Raw genomic sequence first — 5279 nt, 5'->3', positions numbered from 1 at the left:
CAAATACTAAGTAATTTTCCTCCAATCCTTCTTCCTGTGTTCAGCTGCATATATACTGGACTATGATGTATGTATTTGTGGTATGTGTTTCTGTCTAACACATTCCTTCAGCTTGTGTTGTGTGGTTGCTCAGCTTTAGTGCTGAGCAATTATGATTCTGATTCAATGTAATTCCATTTTGTTTCCTCCCCTGGAAAGCTCAGCTCCTTCTTCAAGACACATCTCCAGCTCTAGAGATTTTTTCCCAGCTGTCTTTCTGGTAAACTGAAATCATGTTTCCTGCAAGCAGCCCCATCTGTAATTAACGAACGCCCAAATTCACATATGGATGTCAGAGTTGCCAGTTCTTTGATGTAATTATCTATTCCTTCCTTAACTTCTTGGCTTAAGAAATGCTCTTCCCATGTATGAATTGATGGCACTGAACTCATTAAGCCTTTATCGGCTTCTTCAGTGTTCAGGCATTAGTCTTTGCAAGCCCCTCACTTCTCACATCTTTTCCCTCAATAATCTCTGTTTTCACTTTTCCGTTTTCAATATGTACTGATAAGATCTAGATATAGATTAAAAATATGTTGTTATTTTTATTCTTAGAGCTGGAAATTCAGCTTTCTAGTAGCTGGAGTCCCTCCAGGCTTCTAATTTATCTGTTTTCTCATTGCTACTATGTTTTGCAGTTAATTACAATTTCCTTTTATTGGTGGGTGTGATTATTGTTATTTCCACCCCTGCATCACATGCTGAGAAATACACAATAGGACTCTGTGTTTGTATAACTACATTATTTCTTTATGAAAAGGATCAACAAAAGAGGTTCTGTAGGTGTAGCCAGTATTTAAAAGCAAGCATGCAAACAGTTTAATATCTGGGTATTTACAGTAAACTCACTCCCCACCCCACACAGATGCACCCCTTTGCTTTCCCATCAAGTCATGTGGAGGTTTCTTAACCCCTGAAGTCTTGCAGAACCCTGAGCCATAACAGAGCCACCCTCAAGGCACCCACTGCTTTTCAAGATTTTCATTCAGTCAGATTTCCAACATCTGCACATTCCTTTAGCAGCAATGTCTCTTTTGGCAGCTCCCTGTAGGAAAGCTTATCTTGGAGACTGGCCATAACCAGTGTTTCACTCCCCCAGTCTGATTCCAAATGTTTACTTTCAAAGTGCTGGTGATTCAAAGACTGCCAGTTAAACATGACTAGTCTTGATCACATTTGAGAATTATGTTAACAAATGCAGTTAAGTTTAGAAGGCAGCACTGTGCCACTTCAATATATACAATCCATATGTATGTGCATCTCTGCAATACAATTTGAAATATTGTCATGAACCTACTAAGCATTAGATCATCAGTGAGACTGCTACTTATCTGGAATAGATAGATTGATGCTCACATAAAAATATCTAGAACAATTGGCCTTGTTACTCTCTTTTATTCTCCTGGACAAATAATAAACTTATTTATGTTAATTCACCCACTCCTGTAATGCACCAAGTCTTCAATTAGAAAGCTGCATGAAACATGTTCTGGTTGAAAGTGAAGAATGCTGCTCTTTGAGACTGAAATGGCAAAAGGAATTCAACTCAGAAGAATAATTACCCAAACTGGATTTTCACCAAAATGCTGCTATTCTTGTGATATGTGTCATGGGATACCTCATGATCAAAAGCCTTCATAATCTTGACTTTTAAGCTTTTTTCTTTATTACTTTGTCTCCACCTAGTATCACAAGTGCGCAGCAGCTCTGTTCCTGCTTAGAGCAGAGTGCCACCTACTGAAATACCACAAGTAACTTGAGGTCTTCAACTATTTTTCTTGGATGTCTCCTATCTAGCCATTGACTAAGCCTGATATTGCTTAGTTTTATGACCAAAACCTCAGAGGTGTTTCTGATTAGAAAAGTAACTCCAATTGAAACTGAAAAAATTAAAGTCTCAAATAAAAGCATAAGAACACATCTCCCCCCACCCCAAACCCCACACTGAGAACCAAAAATTAAAGATCAAATGGAAATCATATATATTACCAAAGCAAAGAAGTGTCTACAAATCTAGAAGTATGTATCTAAAAAAGCTCACTCTATAATATCCATTCATTCAAGAAGCCAAAAGAAAGTAGAAAAAAAAGGAATTAAAAGGTTATTCAAATGCAACAGCAGGGTAACATTTGACAGATGACTGAATGAATGGAATGTTTTCTTACAGAAGGAAGGGATCAAGATATAAGTACTTACTGAGTTACAATGCATATTAAATGAAGGAATCTTGAGTATATGCAATGTGATTAGCAGGAAACGAATATATTAAATTAAGATTTTTGAAAGCAGCTTGTGTCTTCAAGATGACCAGGAAAAGGCTTAGCAGTTATGGTAATAGACTGATATGGAGCTGGGCTGAAAAGAAATTTAATCACATAAACAATTTTTCTGCCAATCAAGATTATGTTTTCCAACTACTTCTGAACAGAGACTTAAAATTCCTCCATTATTCTAAAAATATGGTTAGCTAGAACAGCACCAAGACTGTAAAAGAAATGACAGATGTGTAATCAGGAAAAGATAATAACAAGAATAGGCTTCACAAGAACAGCAATTCCAGTTAGGAATAATAGAAAAGGTCTCCCTTTGTGTAAATGAAGACATCTTTACCATGGTAATTTCTGTCTGTCATAATCTACTGTAGTAAAATTAATGCGGGCCAGTAAATTGTAGCTTTGTAACAGCAACCTCCATACAGACATTTGCATGAACGCTCTGTAATGACAGAAATAGAATACATAGGATAAGAAGTTACCAAAAATAGACTTGTAGAGTCACTGGCTAAAAGCTACCTGTCATTTTTGGTAGCAGAGGGTAGCTCAGACTGCAGGGAGCATGACTCTTCCTGCTGCTCTCGTTTGTCCCTATGCATACCTTTATAGCTCTGCAGGTGGGAAGGAGTGGGCTGAAAAGAACAACCACTTTCTGCACCATTAGCTGCTGCCAACCTCTTAAGTCATCGTTGCATCAGATAATGTTCTGTGTCTCTGTTTTGCCAGTGGGAGGGTGACTTACCCCACAACCATGCTGATGGGACTAGAGATACAATTCATGTAATAGAAGCACATACATGCATATTAGAGATTCACATTTAACTCCTGTGCTGTGTAAACTGACTAATTTCTGCTGTATGGAGAGGAATCAACCTTGTCCAAGTATAGATAAATATATAATTGCACTATGTTCCCATTTTTGTGGAGCTTGTATACTTTTATGTGTGAATAAATGACAGAGACACATGAATTAAAAGAAAAAAGAGGGGAAAAAAAAAAAAAGAAAGAAAGAAAACATCCCAACCTACTAACAGTTCCAGAGGTTATCACATGGTTGCTCATAGCAATGCAAAGTTACAAACATGTTTTGAGTCAGAAGCCTGCGCAAGGCTGTTGCACAGCACAAGGGACAGGAAGTAAGGAGTGTTTTCCCCCAAAATCTGCCAAAATATGCTCTCAAATCTTATCACAGATACTGTGTCATAGTTATTGAACTGTATTACTTTACCTGCAGCCATATATACAAACCTATAGTTAGTTGTTCTTATAACTGGTGCTAATCATTACATCCTGTATTTCATACTATACACAATAATACTATTACAGCTCTCAGACCATGTAAAGTGTAAAACTTTATCTTACAGACAATCTCGCAGCGCAGGGAAACCTCTGTACCTTTTGTGTATGCTGTACATGTTCCTCCTATGCACCTCTCTGAATTACAGCTTTTAAAAACAGGCCAGGTCTTGTTGTATTTTACTGTCTCTCTTCCTAATGTAGCAGACCTGGGAAAATGTAAGAATAAGCATTGTTCCTTTTATCTGTATTCAATAGACTTGTCAAGTAGCAGAGGAGAAATTAATTTATTTCAGTAACACAGGAAAAGAGACAGCAATACAAAGGCATAGAAAACAATCTTGGAAAGCTTTAGTCTCACAGTTTATCTTCGGCTTCCCGAATGTCAATTTCTGACATCTCTAGAAATTGAGATATTTTAACAGTTAGCCGTAGATCCTTCAAAAAAGATTTGAACTGACAGAAATTCTGCAAGCATGTTAGGGCAGATTTTTATTTTCTCTTTTATGGTCTTACTCTTTATCAAACCCAGCACTGGATAGGCTTTTCTTTGTTGTCAGACATTGTTAAGTGTGATTTTATCATCCAAAGGCTAAGATGTTTAATATGATTTAATTTGTCTACTTACATTATTATGCTGTTTGGACAGTATCTGAAAACTGATCAGGCCATGATGGCTGGGGCACAGAGATGGGTCATGGATGAAACAAATAATCCTAGGTTTTTCTTTCCTCTTCCTTCAGCCATCAGGAAAAAGGTTAGGAAATTAGAATTAGGAAACTGGCCTGGACTTGGGAAAACTATATTCCTTTTCTTACACTACCAGTGAGATATTATGTGAATGTGCATACTCTTATCATGCCTAAACTTTTATTTCTTTCTTTCAAATGGTCAGGGAGCACTGATTCCTCAGTGTCTTTGAAGGACTCCTACCATAATACATTTGGGTTTGTAGTCTCTAAGCATTATTATGAAAATAACAACAGACAGATAAAAGGTGACTACTTGTTCTTAAATATATTTCTTAAATTATTAAATATATGTTTCTAATTATGTATTCTTAAATATGACACATAAATTTACAAAGTTACCTATAAAAAGTCAGTAGGAAATGAATGGACTACATATGATATTTTTTGCACTTGCTACTTATTAATAAATCAAGATTAACAAAGAATTGTGGTTGTCAAAAGCATTGAGACTTTTTTGATACTTTGGCATTTGATATTGAGCTTCAACATTTGGAGTGATTTTTCTTATACTAAACTAATTTGATTCTTTCTTTTACTTAGGGAAAATAATAATAGGAAAAAATAACCACTGAGAATGATAATATTTTCAAAATAAAAAAAAATAAAACTTGAGCACTACCAAGCTTCTCAGAAGGTCACACCAAGTCAGGGAACTTATTAGAAATAGTAAAAGTGAATATGATAAGGCCCTTTAATTTTATGTCTCTATTTTACCTCTTTTATGTTATGTCCTTTTAATTTTATACCTCTATTTAACCTGTTTTATGCCTCCATATAACCCTTGTTAGTAACTGATCTGTCTTGCTCTGCCCTTGCTCATTTGGTACAGAAGCCTACACAAAACAACCCAATATGGGGGTAGGATGAAGAGGTACGATTTAATTCAGTGACACAGATGAAAACACCTTGAGAAACTTTT

Source organism: Anas acuta, chromosome 2 (assembly GCF_963932015.1).
Source record: "Anas acuta chromosome 2, bAnaAcu1.1, whole genome shotgun sequence".
In the NCBI taxonomy this organism is placed as follows: Eukaryota; Metazoa; Chordata; class Aves; order Anseriformes; family Anatidae; genus Anas; species Anas acuta.
The sequence above is the reverse complement of the archived record's forward strand: the minus strand, read 5'-3'. Positions refer to the sequence as shown.